Raw genomic sequence first — 24,205 nt, forward strand, 5'->3', positions numbered from 1 at the left:
CCACTTACATGCAAAATCGTGAAGGGGTTACGCAAGATCCTACTATTTCCCAGGTAGTTCCCAGGTGAAAGAATGTGGCTTATATAGAAAGGAAAGACAGAAAAAATTCTAAGAGAGTACTTAAAAAATCCATGTATAATTGTATATACACACAAAATATATACATATATTTATTAATGTATATAACAGTAGGTTCTATTTATAGAGCGCTGGCTGTTTTGTTCGTTAAATCTCTACGGTAGCCCTGCAGAGTAGGTAAGATTGCTCTTTCTGTACAAATAAGAGCCTAAGGAAACACAGCTCAGAGAAGTAAATAACTTACCAAAGGCTCTATAGCTGGTAACAGAAGTGATTGGGGTTCTGACTTTAGGCCTCGCTGTTATATCCACTGCAGGGTAATCATGTGCATGTGTTCCTGAACCATGATTGGAATTATTTTGGTAATTTTGGTAACTTCTGCCTCAAGCATGGAATCCAAAGCCCTTAGCAGATTTGTGTAGAAGCTAAATGGTGAAGGGATTAGGGGCCGGGCAAGGCAAAACAATCACTCGGCATTGTACACGGTGTTAAAAATGGTTCTCTGTGCACATGTGACAATATCATTTCTGCATCTGGTTATGCCTATTCCCTGAAGACTTTAATTTATCCACCTCAGCTCCTGTTTGTCTTTTTTTCTCTTAATTCCTCATGAAATTTATAATCCAAATAATCCAATTCGCCCCCAAATATATTACATTTTAGTACATTGATTCATTTGTTTGACAAATGTTGAGTATGTTCTGCGGGCGAGGTACTCTTGTCTAGGCAGTGATGAACAGACGGACAAAAATGATCAAGTAAATAACTAAGTGAACAAGATGATTACAGTAGTGATAACTGCATGAGGGAATCCTGCAGTTCCAACAGAGGGTAACCGGGCATCGGGAGTGGGGAAAGGTTGGTTCATTTAGATACGGTGCTTAGAAATCCCTCTCTGAACAGGAGACACCTGAATACTTTTTAATGTCGTATGTATTTTTTTCTCCTTAAGTAGATTAAAGTTAGTGCTGAAAGAGAAGGAATAAGCTAGGATCCAACTCACATCCTTCCATTCTTTCATCCTTTGATTCATTCTTTCATTTACCCATAAAGCATTTCCTGAACTACGCATTTTGTACCCATGACTACGCTAGGTTGTAGATATTTATTTGTTAATGCACTCAGGCAACACGTATTTTTTGAATGCCTACGAGATGCTCTATCCTAGGTGTTTGTGACAATCAGTGAACAAAAAAATGTTGTGACTGGTGGTGGTCAGGGTTGTGGTTTTGAGCATGTTAAACTTCTGTGTTTGTTAGACATCCAAATGCAGACGGTGAGTAGGTAACTGGGTTTTCCAGCCTAGAACTTGTGAGAGAGGTGCGGCCAAGAAACCCAAGTTTCAGATGCATCAGCAGAGAGATGATATATTAAGCCATAAGATCTTTTGTGTTCACCAAGCGTGTGAGCATGAAGAAGTGAAAAGGAACACATGCTAACTCTGGGACACTTTAACATTATGAAGAAAAGGGACTATCAGATGAATCTATGAAGGAGGGATCAGTAAAACAAGAGGAAAACCAACTGCGTTGCTCTAGAATCCAAAGGAAGAAAATGTATCAAGGACGTAGAATAACTGTGTAAAATGCTGCTTCTAAGCCAAGTGAGATGAGGACTGAGAGTGGATCATAAAATTTAGCACCAGGAAGGACACCTGTGACCTTGAAAGGCATCGTTTCAATAAAGCCTGATTGGGAACATGAGAAAATGGGAAGAGAGTAAGCACGGGCGATGCGTATAGACATGTTTTTGGAAGAATTTTGCAAAAGAAGACAGTCAAGAAAGGGGCTGGAAGCTGGCAGTAGGAATAGGGTAAGAGGAAGTGTTGCTAAGATGAAGGAAATAACAGCATATGTGTATATGGATAGGAATTATACAGGAGTGAGTAAAAAAGGGATAGTATAAGGCTGGTCGATTTCTGGAGCGTTGTTCTTAAGTAGGTGGGAGGAAGTAGGTTTTGGTGTACAGTGAATGGATTAGCTTTGGAGAGGGCTATGGATATTTTGTCTGGGGTTATAGGCAGAAAGGCAGGAGTATGTAGATTCAGATACTGGGAGGTGGGAAGCTGTGGTAAAGGGCCTCTGAAGAAGTTTTGTCATTGTTGCTTAAGGTTTCCTGGTGATGTAGGACACTAGGAAAAATGCTCCGTTCGTACACCATTTATAAGCTATACACTTTCAAGCAAGTAGTTCCATGTATTTGAATCTCAGTTTTCACATCTGTGAAACTGGAATAAAATATTCATTTCTGAGTACAGGACCATCCATTACAGGTGACACTACATAGAAAAAAATACTAGCCTGGGAACCTGCACCATCAGTGAATTTTGGCCAAACCTGATCTCAAGATGAGGGAAAAAAATGAGCATCTTAGATCGCATATGTCATGTAGCTTTCAGTTGGCAGGACTTGCTTCATTACAGGGTGGCAGCCGATCGCTAACAAGAGCATGGAATGAAATGGGCTTGGCTTAAGCGATAACAAGTACATTTATAAAAGACTTACTCTGTCTGTCATCTGGTGTCTGACCAAGGAGAACTCCCTCAAATGTTTTGCCATGATTCTTCTCCACACACCTCCACCCACCAGCCCAGAGTGACAGCGATCACTGAATGTGGGGATAAAGCAAATGTCAGTGCTCAGTCTCCGTCCCAGGCTAAGCGTTCCGGGCATGTGAGATAGCAGCCTGATTAAAGTGTCAAATGGCCTCTAATCACATTAAAATGAAATGTGACCAGAGCGTATCAAGAAATGGGACATCCCTGTCACCTTTTCTCTTTTCCCCACAATAGCAATATCTATCTGCTATATTCCAGATAATATGAATGTCTCTTCACATTGTGGGGACAATGAGATGGCTTGCATTTGACAGTTCTTATTATGCTGGAAATCAACTGCTCTAAAATTAACATAGGCTCTTATTAAAAGTGATTATGCAAAACTTCTCTGGTGCCTGGGATTTTCACTGTGCAAATCTCTTCCTCATATCCTTCCTCCCTTATTTTCCTCTTTATGTATTTTTTAAGTGAGAATAACTCAGAGATCTAGTGCAGGCATAACTCATGCTAGGAAGGCTAAGGTGCTTATCTGTCATAGATATTTATCATCACATATCTGGTACTTGTGATACTAGAGAGAGGGTTGATGCTGAAACCATAGCTGGGGGGGGGGGGTAGGGGTGGTGCTTTATGAGAAGAGCATTTTCTTCTTTTTTTTTTTAATGTTTTAAATCGTTATTTCCCCAACACATTTTTTTCTACTGTACAGCAAGGTGACCTAGTCACACATACCTGTACACATTCTATTTTCTCACACTGTCATGCTCCATCATAAGTGACTAGACATAGTTCCCAGTGCTACACAGCAGGATCTCATGGCTCATCCATTCCAAAGGCAATAGTTTGCATCTATTAACCCCAAACTCCCCAACCATCCCACTCCTTCCTCCTCCCCCTGACAACCACAAGTCTATCCTCCAAGTCCATAATTTTCTTTTCTGTGGAAAGGTTCATTTGTGTTGCATATTAGATTCTAGTATGAGTGATATCATATGGTATTGTCTTTCTCTTTCTGACTTACTTCACTCAGGATGAGAGTCTCTAGTTCCATCCATGTTGCTGCAAAGAGCATTTTTTTCTTATTTTTGAGCCTATAAACTCAATACTGCGAAGGTAAGTAATTTTCATTATCTGTTGGTTCTTTTACAGTCACACAGAATAATAGTATATGGTAAGTGCTCAACAAGTGGCTATTTGGTGAATCAGTGTTGATTAATAATTCTCTGGTGAAATTAAGCCTGCCATTAATAATTATTCATTAGGAATCATGGGAAATAATGCCTCATATTAGAACTGTTTCTCAGAACCTATCTCCAATGATTATCCCAAAATTACAATAAATGGCCCAGACTCTGTACAACAAATATTTTCTTCTCCTTGAAATTATAACGTAGGAACAGCTTCCCTCATTTTCTTGACTGACTAAGTTCTCTAGATGGCAAATATGAAAAGGAAAAAATGTGTTCAGGACACACTTAAAATCATAGACATGTTTTAAAAGTACTTGTTGCCCAGTCTACTGCTTATAAATGAACTTTTTGGTTTGTTTGTTTGCTGTGTTGTTTTGTTTTTACGTGAAGATTATGTTTTTCCCAACTTGGAATATAGAAGAAATTTTAAATAGTGAAATAAAGCAGCATAATATTATCTAGTGACTTCAATTTTGATACTTAAAATTGCTATTTCTCCACGTATGTCAAGCAAAATTCTCAGATAATTGCCAGAAGGACAATGAGATACATGATTTAGACTAAGGATCATAAAATCACATGCCTACAAAAACAGACCAATGAATACATATGTAAGGCTGTGAGGGTGGGTAAACTGTTTGAGTTGAAAATGAGGTGACCTGGCACACCTATTCTTTGAAAGCATTCAAATCTATCTTTTTGTTTGTTTGTTTAATATTGTACCATGTGTAGGCAAAAAAAAAAATTGTCAATCTAAAAAAAATATAAAATTGTATTTCATTTAGTCTGAATGTTATAACCTAGGAGATAGTCTCTCAGAAACTTCTGGAAATTCTTCAGAGGTGAGGGGGAGGTCAGTACATATGTGGTTTTGGTGAAGGGGGCACACACAGTCCAGCACACACCCTGGTAGAAGTTTGCTGCTAGTCAGAAGGGGCACACATCTTAGGTAATGGTTTTTGTGTTTTTCCAAGTATGGGAAGATGGCAGAGTCCAGGCTCATAAAAGTTTCTCGAGAACATATCTAACCATCCGGATCTTCACCCTGAATTCGGTTCAGGGTGATTGTATGTCGTTGGCTACAGTAGCTAATGACTTGATTCTTGTAGAACTGGAAGGTGGGCGCCACTATTTTGCAATCCCTTTCCTTTCAGTTTGGGTTTGACCATGCTTCAAGAGGCATTTTGTGACCAATTTATCTTACAGCGCTAGGAAGGCCCATTCCCATGTCAGGCAAAGATCTCCTTGATGGACCTCTCAATGCGCTATTGAAGGACCAGGCCCTGTCCACAGTAGCCCAAAGTGTCTGGACCACCTGCCTTACCAGTCTGTTATGGTCCAGGAAGTGATTCTCTCTTGTTGCTTCTTCTCATGTCTAGAGTTTACTATTACAGTTGTTGATCTTACAGAACTATGTATTTGATCAGTCATTTCAAGTCATTCATTCATTATTTTATTTGAGGCTCAGTCACAAATTTAATAATGCAAGAAACAGTAATTTTATAAAATAGGCATATAACAAGTAACCTAATCAGTAGCATTAGTAAGTCATAAGTAAGTATTTTAGTTAAGAACTTCCATTAGGTGTGGCCCAATATCTACTCCGGTTGTCTGACCAATCTGTTCTGCACAAATCACTAACTTTAAGGGAAACTGTGTATTGACCTTGAACATGAAGTTCACCAAAGATGTCTGCATGTACAAGGTGGGTCCTCCTGACCCCTTACTGAATTGAGGAAGGGATGTTATCTTCTAAGGAGTTACACGACTGGTTGCCAGAAGGAGAAAAATTGATTGTTACATTTGAGCAGGTGTTTTTACCATTGGGGAGGTCTGGCTAATGCGTAATGCAGATGTACGATGCACCCTAGAGGGGAGAGGGGAAGCCCAAAGGGGCAGAAAAAAAAGTTTATGTTTAATTTTTCTTGTCTTGCCTTAAAACAGGAATTTTTATTTCATCACATGCACTAAACACATGTGCCGTTAAATCCAGCTTCTTAATTACTAATATAACAGCGTTCTTGTAATGTGAACAATGGCCGTACCAGAAGTAATTAAAGTAAGGCTATATTTAAAAAAAAGTTATTTGCTTAGAGGTAGAAAAAAGGCCACATTATTGTCCTCCTAATTGTGTCCTTTTAAAGGCATCCTCACTTTTAATGATAGAGATAATTTAAAGAAAAATCTCTTGAGTAGAGAGCTCTATTTACTTTTTTCTTGATAGCATGCTGTGTCCTAAGAACAGAGTTCCTTATCTGGCAGAGAGCATGAGTTTTTAAAAGATAAGGTATGAGGGGATGCAAACTTGTTAGCAGATAGGCACTATTTAGCATATGTGTGTGTGAGAGCAAGCACAAAATTGAGGTTCAGGAATGGAAATATATAGCAAAGGTTCCTACCATAGTGACTTGTTCTCTAAGATTTAAGTCCTTCTGGAGGAAAATTGGAAAAAAGCACGACCTGTTCAAGGGCACAGAATGGGCCAGAGCATGCAAATCATGCTGCACGTCAGAGTCACACGGGACAGTTTAAAGACTGTGTGCTCTTTGCTGTCTTCCATATACACACACACCTCAGCAGTAATCTCCCCTCTTCCCACAGAATTTGATCTGCTCTGTCTGCAGACGTCTCCGTTTTTAAAACACTGCCCAAGTAATTTTAATGCAAGTGGTTTATGAACTATTATCTGGAAGACTTTATTCGGAGGTATAGCATCCTTTTAGATGCTTAAAATCGATCTGCAGCAAAAGAATTTGGATGTAAAAAAATAAACCCCAGTGTATGTGGATGACTACAGTAGCAGTAACGGTGTGTCCAGTGAAGAAAGAGGTGCAGGATTGAGAATTATTCACCGGAATTTCAATACACTGATGTAAACATTACACTGTCTAAACACTTGTAGGGGGAAGGATTTTGAATTAATATATTCATTAAACAAACATATTTAATGTTTAATCAGACTGACTATTAAAGGATTTAGACTGTCTGTACTGCATGGTGTTTGAAAAAAATACAGTCAGTATAAAGATGGGAAATGAATTTTATCTCATTCACAAATACTGTTTAATTGGCAATAGTTGCCTGGAGAACTCTGTTGACAGGCAGACCTAGGCTCATCCCAGACTCAGAAGTGAAGTGTGGTGCTGTGATCAATTAGTGATGCTGACCTGGAAATAGAGATAAATGTGGTTGCACTCATGACGTAGATTCTCTTCCTCCAAGACAGGCTTTTTTTGGTATTTGTGAAATATATCAAGATTTCGATGGTGTTTCCCTTCTACCTCTCCAGTGTACTATTGTCAGTTGCACTGGTACCCAGAATAATTCTAGGCATCAATGCTGAATAATCTGTGTACACATGAATTGATGTCCTCTGTTGAATTCCTATTGGCAGCGCAGCAAATTCTACAATCTCACACCTTCTTCTTAGATCCACAGCTCATCATTTCTCTGTATTATCACATACAGGGTTGAGAGTGTTTCTTCAGCAGTAAATATGTACAAGTTAAAGGTGTTAGACTTGCTAAAGGGTTAAACATCGTCGAATAGCATGACAGTTTGGGAAAGGGTGGATGAGGCAGATGTCCCTGTTAGAGACCTGTTTTTTAAAAAAAACAACCACAAAGTGATGACTGAAAATTGCCAACTGACATGGAGAAAGAGGGAGCAAAAGTATACTGCAGTAAGGCGGTCTCTCCTGAGAATAAGAGGTTCAAGCCACACCCAAGATTGAAGACAGATTGGATCAGAGACCACAAAATGAGGGAAATGGGCCTTGCTGATATGTAGTATTATTTATTGGCTCTCTTGCCTGACAACAAAAGTCTTAGGGTCTAGAAATATCTGAGGATTTCTCAGACACTTTTTTTTTGTCTTTTAGGGCCGCACCCCTGGCATATGGAGGTTCCCAGGCTAGGGGTCTAATCAGAGCTATAGCTGCCAGCCTACACCACAGCCACAGCAACACAGAATCTGAGCCACATCTGCGACCCACACCACAGCTCACGGCAACACCAGATCCTTAACCCACCAAGTGAGGCCAGGGATCGATCTCATGTCCTCATGGATGCCAGTTGGGTTTGCTAACCTGCTGAGCCATGATGGGAACTCCTCTCAGACACTGTTGACCTCTTATTACTATTTTTCCAGCACATATTTTAACATTTTGGGTAACTCAGAGGTGGGGTGTGTCTGATGTTGAAACACTGATTTTATTGGTCAGGGAAAGCCAGAAAAACATTATACAGGGTAGAAGACATTTCACCCACCCTTGACTAGACTTTAATGTTGCACCTTTTAGCTCCAGGGAGGAGATTGTGCCGGGGAGGAGACTCATGCCATCTTGCATGCCTACTGACTTCCACTTGGCAATGCTGTGATCATTACATGTATGTGTTCGTATACCTTATTCAGTTGTGTCTTACACGGTCACGTGTGAAATGGGATTTGATCGTTCTCTCTGGGCTGTGAACAGTGGTTTAGCTGGTTAAAACTTGATTGCCTTCCTCTTGTTTACATTGTTGTTTTAGGTTAGCAGTAAAGTTGAATTACTGAGAAATGCCCTGATCACATTTTCCAAAGGACAGAAAAACAAAACGTAATAAGAAGGAAGTATTTCAAGCAGGAAAGGCTTAGTACAGCTCCATGGAGAACAGCCCCTAAGATGGACGATCTCTGCTAGTCTAGCCTCGGTTACGCTAGTTCGAACTGCAGTAGATAATGATGCAGAGTCAGGCTACCCAGGACGGTTTTTCTCTCGCTGAAGGGTTCTTCCCTTCCAGGTGTTATAATAGGAGATGGTGAGAAGTAGGCCAAGAGAACCAAGTCTCTGAAGGGGTACAGGTTTGTGGTAGGGTAGTGGGAGTCCTTTTCCACCAGATGGTGGCCATGCTCCGAAAGCCCCTCTTGAACTTAGGGGTCAGTAGTTGAAGACAGGGGAGGCCACTTCATGTCCATTAGGAATGGGTAGTATCTTTATTGACCAGAGGCATATGGCCCAAAGACGGAGTAGAGGGACTATAGAACATAGAGATTTGTGATGATACCTCATTGAAGCAGAGAAGTGCAAAGCCCAAAAAATCAAATAGCAATTGTGGATGGCCAAAAAATTTCCAACTCTCAGTGAAAATTTGAGTGGACCGGGTGCAAAGCATACAACTCTAGAGGCAAAGATTATAAATGGATCCTTGATATGACATCTGGAAAATTGCCTCTGACCAGGAACCATAAAGTACCAGAGGATTTGATATGATTTCCAGGCTGGACCTGGGGGTAACCCAGGGACCACCGCAGTCAGGGTAATGTGATTTGGAGAGATGGTGAAGCAAGCATCTTTCTTTCTTTTTATTAAAGTATGGTTGATTTATAGTGTTGTTCCAATTTCTGCTTACATCACAGTGACCCAGCCTCTCTCTCTCTCTCTCTCTCTCTCTCTCTCTCTCTCTCTCTCTCTCTCACACACACACACACACACACATGCATATATTCTTTTCTCATTTTATCTTCCATCATGTTCTCTCCCAAGAGATTGGACATAGTTCCTTTTGCTCTACAGCAGGATCTCATTGCTTATCCATTCTAAATGTAATAGTTTGCATTTTTCTGACTCTGAGAGCTCTTGAGGGGAAGTTGAAGAGGGATTGAAAGACTTAGTAGATTTAGAGTTAATAGACTTGGATTATATGACACCAGGAAAGAGAGTTCACTTCCGTTGATGCCATCAATTAATTAGAAGTTTTAATGCTTATTCTGTTCCCCTCTCAGATTGTTTATGAGAATCAAATTGAAAAACATAAATGTATGATTAAATGTCATTCCCAGTGTTTTATCTTTTGAAATTTTATAATTAAAGTCAGGTCGAGTTGTAGCTTATATTTAGACATTGCTGCATCGTTCCTTCTTTTGCTTGGCCATCTCCTTAAAACACTTGGGAAATTCAGTGAGCTTGAAATTTGAATGTCAACTTAAGTCTCGCCTTCTTGAACACTTGTGGGATAGCTTTTGATTTCCTCTTCCATTACAGATCCATCAAATATTTGAAAATATTAGGATTGGAATAGTCTGCTAGCAGTTAGATCTAATCATGCATGAATCTATAATTCAAAAGTAATGTATGTTTGATAAAGCAGTGAGAGTAATATAAGCCATTCTTCTTGGATTTCGGGGTCCGTCACAGTCCAGCCCCATTCTTTAAGTGGTCTGGATTCCCAGTGCTCCCACAGATAACCTCACTGACACTACTGGCTGTGCCTGCTCAGCAGATCAGTCCTCAAACCTGACCGTGTTTTCAGACTTTTACCTGCTACTTCTTGTTTGTTTTCTAATCTTACATAGCATTGCCATGAGGCTCTAATGAGGAGCTCATATGGGCATGCTTTGTACACTATAAAGTGATATACGAATATAGAAAGAGAGTTAAAGTTAGAAGACAGAGGTTTAAGATCCATTCTGGATGTTAACTATGCAACTTTAAGGAGGTCTCTTTATCTCTTAGGATCTTAGATTTTGTCAGGAAGATAGAGTTTAACGTTGCTATTCTGTCAGCCACACAAAGGTAAAGGTGATTTTGGTCATTAAGTTATGGTAAAGTGTATTGTCTAAATCTTCCCGTGAGGAGATACCTGTTAAAATGTGTTCTTCGTGTACTTAACTACTCTGGTTGCATTCACTCTCCTATTTGTTTCTTCCTTTGAAGGTCATTTACTATTTGAAAATAGTTATGTCAATAAATGACATAGATTTATTCAAAATCACCTATTAAATAATCAGAACTCTAGTGTATAAAATGTAAATTTCAGTGAAATAAACTTTGTGGTATATTCTCTAAAGCATATTTAGTTGATAATCTAAAGAAGCTTTCCCCACGTTTTAATCCTATCACACAATTGTATGGGATTTAGCACCAGATGAGATCTCTATACATTTTAGCCTTTATTTTGAGCAGAAGTATTATTCAATTTTTCCAAATGGATCTTTTATTCTTTTTTTTTTTTGTCATTTGTCTTTTTAGGGCCATACCCATGGCACATGGAGGTTCCTAGGCTAGGTGTCTAATCGGAGCCGTAGCCCCTGGCCTATGCCAGGCCCACAGCAATGAAGGATCCAAGCCACATCTGCGACCTACACCACAGCTCAAGGCAGCGTCAGATCCTTAACCCACTGAGCAAGGCCAGGGATCGAACCCACAACTTCATGGTTCCTAGTCGGATTCGTTAACCACTGAGCCATGACAGGAACTCCATGGATCTTCTATTCTTAATGACGTTTACATAAGTATTTCTGGCACTTTATATTTTGCTATGGTACTTACTTCCTATATTCCTACACAGTTATGAGGATTCTACTATTAATAAATTGCTATTCGTTACTCAAAAGTAGTTTAAGTGTCTTTCATTTTCTTTGTCTTCTTCCAAAATATTTTCATCTTACCCATGTTTTTCAGGTATTACCTGACTACAATGGTTAAATATGACCTCTTAGTCATTAATATGCTATATATTATCTGTGTGAGGCTCATGGTTCCTTCTGATCACACTAGTTTACTGTCTTTTCCATCTGTACTACTAATGGCCGTTTATAGTTTTGTTATATATGTGAATTCAAAGTATTATATATGAGTTTTTAAAAAATGCTTAATTCAGTATATAATAAGAATTAGTCTTTTGGTTCATAAAATCTTATTAAAAGAAGGTAGTCTACTCAGAACTTTTATTATCAAAAATAATAAACACTGTAATGTTTTAGGTGAGTTTATATTAAAAATAGTTTCAATAACTGATATTTCCTTTTCTTGTATGTGAATATGATATTATTTTATGTGATCTTGATGGAATATCTCAAGTGGCCATAATCTCCCTTAACTTTCTTACTGGATTCTTCATTGTTTTATCGTTTGAACTCTGAATATTCAGAAAAGGTGCAGCCTATCTGTTAAAGGATCGTGTCTGTTACTGAAAAAAAAAGATATAAATAATAATTGGCAAGAATCACCATATCAATATGGATTTCCATGTCTTGGGTCATTACCTGGTGATAAATCATCCAAGCCCACCCTTACCTGTTTGACATACAACATATGACAAATACTTTGATTTAAAGAATGGCATTCTGACACACACACGCACACCGACACAACTCCTATTTCCCTTCTTTACTGCTGTGCAACCCAGTTTTGAATGCATCTGGAAAGACTAGTCTTTCCTCTCTTTTAGGTTTCTTTAGTCCAAAGTCATGCCTGATCAGTAATAAAAAAAGAAAAAAAAACCCTCCTTCCTTTTATTTTTGGTTTCAATTGTTCCATTTTATATAGAAACTCAGTAGGAGGATTTCCTAAATTCATGATCCTTTTAATACTGTGAAAACCCCAAGTGGGATATGGAATTGATATATACCTTTAATACAAAAGTCAATTAACCCACAAGTCTTTATTGATTTCAGTAGCTATGCAGGATCGCTAAGAAAGACAAGGCATCCTCTCTGACACTCAGAAAGCCACTGGGGTGCTAAGACCAGTACATGTGAAACAAATTATAGAGACACTTTTTTTTTTTCCTCAGCCATTTCCTGAGTCTGAAAAATGTTTAGATTTTGTCCATCGTGATCTTATACATGTACATATATATATAATATATACATAATCTTTTATCTCTACTGATCTTTCTATCTAGCTATTTCTATCTGTAATGTTGGATAAGCAACCAGGCAGGTCATGGAAATTACCCTTCCATGATCTCACTCTTAATTATCCCTCTCATTTTTCGACCTCACTCCTGCCGTATCAGAATGTCTCCATATTCTGGCTATATCCTACACTCTCTTAAGTCTTTGAACTTTTACACTGTATCTTGACCGTGAGTATAACAAAAAAAAAAAGGAAGCAGACTCACAAGGACAGAGAACAAAGTCGTGGTTGCCAGCAGAGGCATTATGGGGATGGGAAAGTGGGGATCCCAAACAATTAGATGTAAGCTAGGCTCAGAGATGTATTGTACAGCAAGGGAATATAGCCAGTATTTTGTAACAGTTGTAAATGGAGTGTAACCTTTAAAAACCTAAATAAAAATTGAAAAAAAGTATATGCAAACAATATAGAATAAAATATACGGTCTTTTCTAAATTCCCTGAACAATTTCTACTCCTTATTCATTAGATTAAACATCCCCTATTCTAGGAAACATTCCTTCGCAGTAACCCCCGTCCCTCCAGGCTGGTGGAGCAATAATGAATCTTAGTTCACAAAGAAGATATCCCAGAAATACGCATTTTGTCAATTAACACAATTAATTTTCTGTTTATATTCCACAGTATGAGTGGAAGTGAAAAATTAGTTTCAGTCAATGTGGGCCCTCCCTCTTTTTTCCCCCTTTTTAAATTATGGTTGATTTTCACTGTTCTGTTAATTTCTGCTATACAGCAAAGTGACCCAGTTACTTACACACACACACACACACACACACACACACACACACTTTTTCTCACATTATCCTACATCCTGTTCCATCACAAGTGATTAGACATAGTTCTCTGTGCTATACAGCAGGACCTCATTGCTTATCCACTGCAAAGGCAATAGTTTGCATCAATTAACTCCAAACTCCCAGTCCATCCCACTCCCTCCTCCTCCCGCTTGGCAACCACAAGGCTGTTCTCCAAGTCCATGAGTTTGTTTCTTTTCGGTAGGTAGGTTCATTTATGCCATATATTAGATTCCAGATATAAGTGATATCTTATGGTATTTGTCTTTCTCTTTCTGACTTACTTCAGTTAATATGAGAGTTTCTAGTTCCATCCATGTTGCTGCAAGTGGCTTTATTTTGTTCTTTTTATGGCTGAATAGTATTCCATTGTGTATATATGCCACATCTTCCCTATCAGCTGTCCCTCACAGCTGTTGATGGACATTTAGGTTGTTACCATGTCTTGACTATTGTGAACAGTGCTGCAATGAACATAGGGGTACATGTATCTTTTTCAATGAAAGATTTGTCTGAATATATGCCCAAGAGTAGGATTTCTGGATCCTATGGTAGTTCTATATTGAGTTTTCTGAGGTACCTCCATACTGTTTTCTGTAGTGATTATACCAGTTTACATTCCTACCAACAGTGTAGGTGGGTTCCCTTTTCTCCACACCCTCCCAGCATTTGTTATTTGTTGACTTGTTAATGACGGCCAATCTGACCAGTGTGAAGTGGTATCTCATTGTAGTTTTGATTTGAATTTCTTTAATAACCAGTGATGTTGAGTACTTTTTCATGTTCTTGTTGGACATCTGTATGCCTTCTTTTGAAAGATGTCTATCCAGGTCTTCCGACCATTTTTCAATTTTTTTTTCTTTTTTTGCTGTTGAGTAGTAGGAGTTATTTGTATATTTTGGAGATTAAAGTCTTGTCAGTTGCTTCATTTGAAACTCTTTTCTCTCATTCTGTATGTTTTCTTTTTTTGTGGTTTCCTTTGCTATGAAAAACTTGTCAGTTTGATTATGTCCCATTAGTTTATGTTTTTTTATTTCTATCACTTTGGGAGACTGACCTCATAAAATGTTTTTAAGGTTAATGCTGGAGAATGTTTTGCCTATGTTCTCTTCTAGGAATTGATGGTGTCTTGTATTATAAGTCTTTAAGCCATTTTGAGTTTATTTTGTGCATGGTGTGAGGGTGTGTTCTGGTTTCATTGATTTACATGCAGCTGTCCGGTTTTGCCAGCACCACTTTTATATTCTTGCCTCCTTTGTCAAAAATTAATTGACCCTAGGTGACTGGGTTTATTTCTGGGTTCTCTATTCTGTTCCCTTGGTCTGTATATTTGTTTTGGTACCAGTACCACACTGTCTTGATTACTGTAACTTTGTGGTCTTGTCTTAAGTCTAGCAGAGTTATGCCTCCTGCTTGGTTTTTCTTTTTCATGACTGCTTTGGCAATTCTGGGTCTTTTATAGTTCCATATAAATTTTTGGATTGTTCCAGTTCTGTGCAAAATGTCACAGGTAGTTTGATAGGGATAGCACTAATCTATAGATCAGTTTGGGTAGTATGGCCATTTTAATGATGTTGATTCTTCCAATCCAGAGCGATTTCTTTGAATCCGTTCTAATTTCCTTCATTTATGTTTTATATTCTAAGCATGTAAGTCTTTCACCTCCTTGATCAGGTTTATGCCTAGGTATTTATTTTGGGGGTAGATTTTATTCAACATAGTATTGCAAATCCTAGCCATAGCAATCAGGTAAACAAAAGAAATTAAAGGTATCCAAATTGGAAGAGAAGAGGTAAAACTGTCACTCTATGAGGATAACATGATGTAGAAAACCCTAAGGACTCCACACAAAAACTACTCGAACTGATTAATGAATTGAGCAAAGTAGCAGTTTACAGAATTACCATTCAGAAACCAGGTGCATTTCTTTATAACAACAGTGAAATATTAGAGAAGAAATATAAAAATATAATACCTTTTAAAATCACCTCCCCTTTTTGTTTGAAGGGGTTTCATTATCATTGTCATTGTCACTGAACATGATTTTAATCCTCACAAGGTATATATTAATATTGTCTGTGTTTTACAGATGAGAAATATAAATCACAGAGAGTTATTTAGTTTTCATTTGGTTAGGCTGTAAACCCAAACACTCCGAATTTAGAGCCTGCCCATTTAATCTCTCTGCTTTCCTGTGTATTGCCAAGGCATCAATGTTGCAGGGCCGTGTTCAATTGATACTTTAATATTATCTGTCTACATAGATAGTCATCAAGTAATTCATCATGCCATTTGGGCCCTGGACCAGTCATCTTTAGCGGTCACCAAGGAGATGTTTCTCATTATCATCTAAATGTTCAGCAACTCTTTTCCCTATTTCCATGCTATTCCTGGGCACAGTAATATGTCTGTTTTAGCATCACAGTGCAATGAAGAGAGCGCTGTGAATCTGCCCAATGTTATGCTTATCTCACTGTGACGAAGAAGCAGGTCCTCTCTCTTGGGTCTAGTTGGGCTCCACTTAGGAAGCAAGGAACTGCCCGGACCCAACATATTCACCTGGGGTTTTGTCCTGTGAACTAGTTTACAGGGGATCTTTTTTCTGGGATTCAGGGATATTTACGTGCTTATGAATTCCCCTGCACGCTTCTCTTTTCCTTCATTTAAGGCATCATTTTTTTTTTGATCTGGCAGAAAAAGGCCTTTGCTTTTTCTCATGATGCCATCTTTTGAATATTTTTTTTTTGTGGACCAGGAGTCCTTTCTGTTTTCTCAGGACCTGAATATTGGACTCTCAAAAAGTTGGAGAATGTGATGTATATCAGGCACTTGTGATGGAACATGATGGAGGATAATGTGAGAAAAAGAGTGTATGTACATATGTATGACTGGGTCACTCTGCTATATAGAAGAAAATTGACAGAACCCTGTAAATCACCTATAATGGAAAAAATAAAAATCCTAAAATAAAATGTTAAAAAAGTAAACAAATAGGCAACCCTGGGCAGTAGAAAAATAAAAGTTAGGAGAATGTGCCTTTTCTTCTGCTTTCTGTAGTAGCATCCTGTCATTAGGGCTGTGAGGACAGACCTGCCCACCTGCCTGCTTGTGAGAAGAATAACAAGAGAAAGCGAACTCCTTCACATCAAGATCTTATTCCCCATTGAGTTGGATTTCTCTACCATTAGTTTCCAAAGCAGCCTACACCTGCCCTATCACAAGTTTCATATTTTACATAAGCTGCAGACTACCTTCCTTACTATATTTAAAGCTTTGTGAGAGCAGAAACTGTACCTTTATTTTTACTCTTTGGCATGCAGTAAGGTCTTAATACATAACTGATGGATAAATAAATAAATAAGTCTGACAAGCAGACAGTCAATGAAATCTTTTAAGCCTAGCTTAATATGTGATTGTTATATGATTTGAAAGAACGAAGTGCCCATTTTGAATTCAGTGTCTACTCATAGCTTTCATCTCTGGCTTTGGCTTCTGTTTTTATTTGGGTCCAGCACAATGTCTTCTCACTCTGGATGGTACCCACTGGAACGGAGTGAGGATCCCTGTATTCCTGTGTGGTTTTGAGGACTGAGAAATCTCTTGGCATGAACACTCTATTCAGCACCTGCACTAAAAGACTGTCCCAGACTTAGCATAATTTCTATGGTCTTTGACCATGCCCCTGGCACAACCAGTCTCCTCTCAGGCTTCTTTCTGGAAAAGTGCAGGAGTGGCAAGAGAATTTACTGTTTGTTTTAGCCAACTCCTAAAGATAGGCCCATGACCTCCCTTCCTTAGAGAATTTACTAAAGAGGGCTTCTACTTGGGAAAGAGAGTGTCTTTCTCTAAGACTTGAAAATCATTCCTTTGAAATTAGTCATCAACAAGGATGAAGCTTTCGATTCCCAATCCCTGTGAGAAGATAGCATCCTACCCTCCGTTAAGTGCCAGCAAGCAGACTTTCTGGACTAATCACCTGTAGACTTTCTAACCATTTGAAGTTTTTCACGCCCCCTCCTACGCCTTCATTCACCCTCATACAACTCGAATCCAGGGATGCTCGGCTCTTTCTACTACTCTCAGTAGTTGTTGAATAAACTCTGTGGCCAAGGCTTTAAGTAAAGTTTGTCTTTGTTTGCCATTCGCAGTTACCATATCCATACGTATCTATTATGTAGACGTTAGATGAGTGATTTTCAAGAGGACTACAGAGAAGTTAGAAGAAAGGCTTCACACAGTGATAGAAATAGAGCATCAATTTTAAAAAAGAGTTAGGAAATGTACTGTGTTGGAAATATTCCTAGGGACTCTGTTCAGTGTGGCTATGTGATGCATGTATTCCCCATGCAGCACAAAATATACATGCATCAGTAATTTGCTGAACATGTGCTAGGGTGATTACTTTTAGGTAAATGCCTTATTTCCCAATGTCAATAATAACTAACATTTATTGATTGCTTAGAATAGCCCAGGTACTCTGCTAAAACACTGTCATATATGATCTTGTTTAATCTCCCTAAAGATCCTACAATGTAGGTACTATTGCCATCCCCACTTTATAATAAGAAAATTGGGGATTAGGAAGGCAAGTGATGTTTCCCAAATCAAAAAGTTAATAAACCAGTACTTAAACCAATTTTTTTTTTAACTGCTGCACCTATGGCATATGGAAGTTAGACTAGGGATCAAATTGGAGCTGTAGCTGAAGACCACTGCCACAGCCACAGTAAACAGCAGATCTAAGCCACATCTGCAACCTATGTCACAGCTTGTGGCAGTGCACCACCTAGGCCAGAGATCAAACCCACATCCTCATGGACACTATGTCAGGGTCTTAACCCACTGAGCCACAATGGGAACTCCTAAACCAAATCTTCACGGCCCATACTTAATCACCAAACCTTGCCTCACTTTATTACTGATAAATAGACATGTGTGAATAATAATAATATTATTATAGATATGAAATCAGAAGATAGGAGTTATTTAGGGAACTTTCAATAATCATAATGAGATTAATGAAGGGAAATTAATTGGCACTGTCTTATTACCATCCTTCTCGTGACTCTAGAAGACTTCACCACTTTTTCTGGATAATCTCAACTTGGCAGTTTGGGAAGTACATCTCATGGGAATGTCCTTATTTAGCCTACGTCCTATCAGTGATTGACTAACCTTCTGTACGCATAATCCCCACAATCCCCCTCTTTTCCTTCACCATGGCTTGATCTGAATCATTTTCATAGATTTGAGTTAACCTGAACTGCCTTTCCACCAAGCCCACCATTCCAGAGGAGAAAGAGAGGTAGAAAACAAAGAAACCTCCCGTCGGTATGTTACAGAGATGCGGCCAGCCTCAGACGTGGGTTTGGTTGGCAGGGTTCGTCACCCTCAGTGAGCTCTGAGCCCTGAGAATCATTATCTTTACTCTCTCCTGACATTAACTGAAGAAAATCCAAGTTCAGCACCATCTCTCAATTAGTCAGTGTCAAGAAGTGTTACAATCACTAAATGCTTCTTGTGCAGCTAGTCTTACAACAACAACAACAACAAAACTCAGGGGGAGTCTTTACCTCTTACCTACATCTGGCATGTTTGAAAAGAGTGATTTTCAAAAGTACTTTTCAAGTCACATGACCTTCAAACCAGGACAGAAATGTGCCAGACCCCATCTCCTTAGAGATTCAGTGGTTTTTCCATACAACTAAATCCATTAACTGATTCATTCTGCTTTAGAAATCTTTTTTTTTTTTTAAGTTTAGCTTACCATTTACTAAAATCAGCATAAGCAGATGGAGAATTTTCTGGAATTTGAGCTTTGATCCCCATGTAGGGCTCTATACATTTGTAAAGGCAATCATAGCCTCAATAATGAAAACAGAGTGAGATGGCAGGGTAAGTATTTCCCATGCAAGGATCAGGAAACTATTTTCTGTAAACTAATTTCTGCAGTCATTGGCAAAGAGTGACATAGTATTACAACTGGAAAAGGTGTTAGGAAGTTCTCTAGGCAGTAAAGAGAGAAGAAAAGTGCTTCAATCAGATACTGCAGTATATTAGGGAAGGTACTTGACTTTCCTGAGGCTTAGTTTTCCTGTCTATAAAATGGCAACAGCTATACCTATCTTAGAATAACATTAAATTAAATTAAATAATATTTAGCACAATACCTGGTATATGATAAATGCCCCAAAAGTATTAGGTAACTGCTTCAAATTATCATTGGGATTCCTGTTACCATCATCTGCATCAAACTACAGTCAGCAGTTCAAAATTTTTTTCATATATTTTTAAATTGTAATCAATTGTTATTTCCCCAATACATTTTTTTCTACTGTACAGCATGGTGACCCAGTTACACATACATGTACACATTCTATTTTCGCACAGTATCATGCTCCATCATAAGTGACGAGACATAGTTCCCAGTGCCACACAGCCGGATCTCATTGCTAATCCATTCCAAAGGCAATAGTCTGCATGGCTGCATCTAGTAACCCCAAGCTCCCCGTCCATCCCACTCCCCCTTGGCAACCACAAGTCTATTCTCCAAGTCCATGATTTTCTTTTCTGTGGAAAGCTTCATTTGTGTCATATATTAGATTCCAGATATAAGTGATATCATATGGTATTTGTCTCTCTCTTTCTGACTTACTTCACTCAGTATGAGATTTTATTTGAAGACAATTATACCTAATTGATAATGGATTGTCATGGAGTTCCCATCGTGGCGCAGTGGAAACGAATCTGACTAGGAACCTTGAGGTTGTGGGTTGGATCCCTGACCTTGTTCAGTGGGTTAAGGATCCAGCGTTGCCTTGGGCTGAGGTGTGGGTTGTAGACGCAGCTCATATCTGGCATTGCTGCGGCTCTGGCATAGTCCAGTGGCAACAGCTCCGATTAGACCCCTAGCCTGGGAACCTCCATATGCCGTGAGTGAGTCCCTAAAAAGATAAAAGACAAAAAAAGAAAAAAAAAAAAAAGAAGAAGAAGAAAACAGATTGTCTATGGCTGGTGTTCCCCTACAGTAGTGGGGAGAATAGCTCTAGTGGAGACTTTTGCAGGAAAAAAGTCTTGTCACTTTGATGAGTGGTTTTAAATCCCCCGGAAAATGATGGAAAGGCCAAGGAGCAAACTCTGGATTCTGATGCTGCCCATGGCATATATTGGATGTTTGCATATGATCTAATTATAGAAAAACTGAAGGAAGATACAGTAGAAGGACAAAAGCTGAGCAAAGTAAGTTGGTGATTTTTTTTTCCTTAAAAAGAAAGACTAGCCCCTTTGAGTTAGTAGGTAAGGGGCGTGAAGAAGGTAGAAAAGGACTGTTGGCTAGGTAGGACTGCTCCAATGAAGACATACAAGTAAGAAATGACTTGGAAGATCTGTGAAGCTGTACACAATTTTCAGTTGATGGGGCATCAGGTATGGAGTTGGGAACTTGGAGCTGGAAGATGAAAGTAGGCAGTGGATTGGTGGCCAAATCATGCTTGACTCCAATATTACCTTAAGGAACTGTTACTTTGTCTTATAAGAGATGGGGGCTTTCAAAGGGTGGAAGAAAAAAACTATCATTCTAGGAGTTCTCATTGTGGCTTAGTGGACTAAGGTTCTGACATAGTCTTCGTGAGGATGTGGGTTCAATCCCTGGCCTGTCTCAGTACGTTAAGGATCTGGCGTTGTCACAAAGCTGCGGTGTAGAGCACAGATATGTTTCAGATCTCATGTTGCAGGGGTTGTGGCGTAGACCTGTTGCTATAGCTCTGATTCACTGCAGGTGTGGCCCTAAAAAAAATGGTGGGGGAAGAACTGACATTCTAAGGTTTTGTTTCGGGTTGTATCACAGTAACAGACCTAATGCCAAAAAAAAAAAAAAAAAAAAAAAAAAAAAAAGAAAGAAAGAAATAGAGGCCGGGAAAATAGCTGGAAAGTGAGAGTAGTGGTATTGTAATATATATTTTGCTACATCACACGTAGATTAGTCAAATATTGCCAGGGCTAGAAAACTCTGGAAAATTCAGACTGATTAGAAAGTAAATATATTTTTTTTCTAAATTTTAAGTTATTTTTAATTTATGGATGTCTAACTAAGACAGCTGCCATGTCTTATGAAGGATGGATGAAAGCAGGCATGGGACTTGTTCTTTTACACTAGGCAACATAGTAAGGTAGTATCACATTTTATTTTATGAATGCTAGTATTAATAACTACTGCCATATCATTTCCTAAGTGCTAAACTGTGAACTATTAATTTTATAGGCATTAGTTCTTAGGATACAGTAACTTTGGAGAATTCACTGTTATCATTTCTGCTGTACATGTAAGAACCCTGTTGCTTGGAGGTGAAGAAATATGCCTAAATTTACATGAGGAATAAATGGCATAGCTCAGATTTGGGCACAAATCCTTTCTCTCTTGCATAGAATACATGGTTCATGAGTGCAGAATAGTTTTATGTATTTATTTATATTAAAGTGTATTTTATTTACAGTGCCATGTCAATTTCTGCTGTATAGCAAAGTGATCAAGTAACATAACCCTCACCCTAACCCTAAGTGTGTGTGTGTGTATATATATATATATATATACATACACATTTTTTTCTCATATTATCTCTACCACATTCTATCCCAAGATACTGGCTATAGTTCCCTGTGCTGTAGTTTATTTTCTTTTGTTCTTAGAAGAATAACTGGCAAGCATTATACACATAATAAATACTTTCTAAATGATGAATAGAAATCATAATGAGTAATTTAAAGATTTATGCCCAGAACCTTACATAATACAGTATCTCCTCAGTACTGTAAATTGTGAACAGTGCTCAAAAATGATCTGATATTTTCCATACACCTGTAATGGTATAAGATACCATTTCGTTCATCCAAAAAATATTTCTTGCATGCCTTTTCCTCTACTAGCATAACACATGCATACCACGTTTTATAGGTTACCAAGAACTCACCATGAATTACCTTCACAACAACCTTATAAGTTACCTGTTCAATTTTAAAGTTGAAATACGGATTTGGAATAATTGCTTATCCAAGGTCACGGCTAAAAATTTAGGTCTTCAGAACCAAAATTTGTGTACTTTCCACTGTATTGGAACTGCTTCTTATGTAAATGACAAAACCTTGAAGCCGTAGGGGATGCAAAATAATTTTTGAAGTGTACTACGTAAGTGAGTGTGTGTGTATTCTTTACAATCTCTTCCTCTGGGGCTTCTAATAGGATAGATTGGCATGTCCTGTTTGGTAGTTTATACGATGGAGACAAATAGTACAAAATTTTTTGTATCTGAGTACTTTTACTCAATATTATGTTCAAGATGTTCGTTAATATTGGGTGTAGTTATCATTTATCCTCATGGGTTTAGCATATATAATTTATTATTTAAATAAATTGTCATTATTTGAAAACATCTATTCCATAAGTGAATGGTCATTTCAGTAGTTTCCAGTTTGAAATTTGAAAATGATTTGATTCCAAGTAATGTTGCTCTGAAGAGTCAAATGATATCTATGAAGTGTCTTTTGGTGAATGACTTATGCATTTATGTTAAGGTTATAATTAGAAATAGAATTTCTGAGTCAAAGAAATACGGTTTTGGAGTTCCTGCCGTGGCACAGCTGGTGGAAGATCTGGCGTTCTCTCTGCAGCAGTGTGGGTTCCACCCCTGTCCCAGAGCAGTGGGTTAGGATGTGGCATTGCCACAGCTGTGTGCATAGGGTGCAGCTGTGGCTCAGATTTGATTCCTGGCCCAGGAAATTCCATATTCTATGGGTACAGCTGAAAAAGAAAAAAATTTTTGGTTTTGCTACAGAGACTTATGCAGTTATTCTCTTTGTTATTTTTTCCATATTCTTATTCCTTTGGGTGAAATTATGTTCAGTAGGATTAGGAGTGATGTAAACACATCTGTTTGGGGGGAAGCTTGGGCTGGTTAACCGTCAGATACTCTAAGAGGGGGTCGTATCATTACATTTAATAATTAGGCAGTATTGGATCCGCAGAACAATGGTATATCTGCCTCCTGAAAATCTTATTTCATCCTAGTCTGGTCTTCCACCCATCAGTCACACTGTGTTCTTGCACTTGAACTGTTGGAAGGCTGTTGCTGTAGAGAATTATAGCATCTCATGAGGAATCATCTAATCAACCATCCAGCATCTTGACAGTAATCACTGAGTTTTCTTCTCCTTATATTAATAAAACAAAAGGGGAAAACAAACCTCAGAGAAACAACACAAAAAATTTCCCCTTCCCCCATTAAGGGATAATATCTTGTCCTCTGTGTAGATATATATATTTTGTGATTATTTTGCATTTCTGTATTCTCAATTGTGCTAGATACTAGAATGCTTGTCTTACTTTAAGGGCTGGTGCAATCTTAGCTCAAGCTTAGTCTTAGGCCTACATGGATATGCGTATAGATTGGGACAGAGAATTATAATTAGCGTTTTGAACCTAAACATCTCAATAATTTAGGATTTTTTAAAGGTTTATTGAATTATTGTTGATGTACAATGTTATGATAATTTCTGCTGTACAACAGAGTGATTCAGTGATATATATACACATAACCATTTTTTTTTTAGTTTCTTTTCCCATATGGGTTATTATAGAATACGAGGTAGAGTTCCCTATGCTTTACAGAAGGTCCCCATTGGCCATCCATTCCACGTACAATAGTGTGAATTTGTCAATCCCAAACCTCTAATCTCCCCCCCACCTTTGGTCACTGCAGGTTTGTTTTTGAAGTCTATAAGTCTGTTTATGTTTTGTAATATGTTTTGTAAATAAATTCATGTGTATCATTTTTTAGATTCCACCTGTAAGTGATCACACATGTTTGTCTTTGTCTGACTGACTTCACTTAGTATGATAATCTCTAGGTCCATGC

This window comes from Sus scrofa, chromosome 2 (genome assembly GCF_000003025.6).
Source record: "Sus scrofa isolate TJ Tabasco breed Duroc chromosome 2, Sscrofa11.1, whole genome shotgun sequence".
NCBI classification, from domain to species: domain Eukaryota; kingdom Metazoa; phylum Chordata; class Mammalia; order Artiodactyla; family Suidae; genus Sus; species Sus scrofa.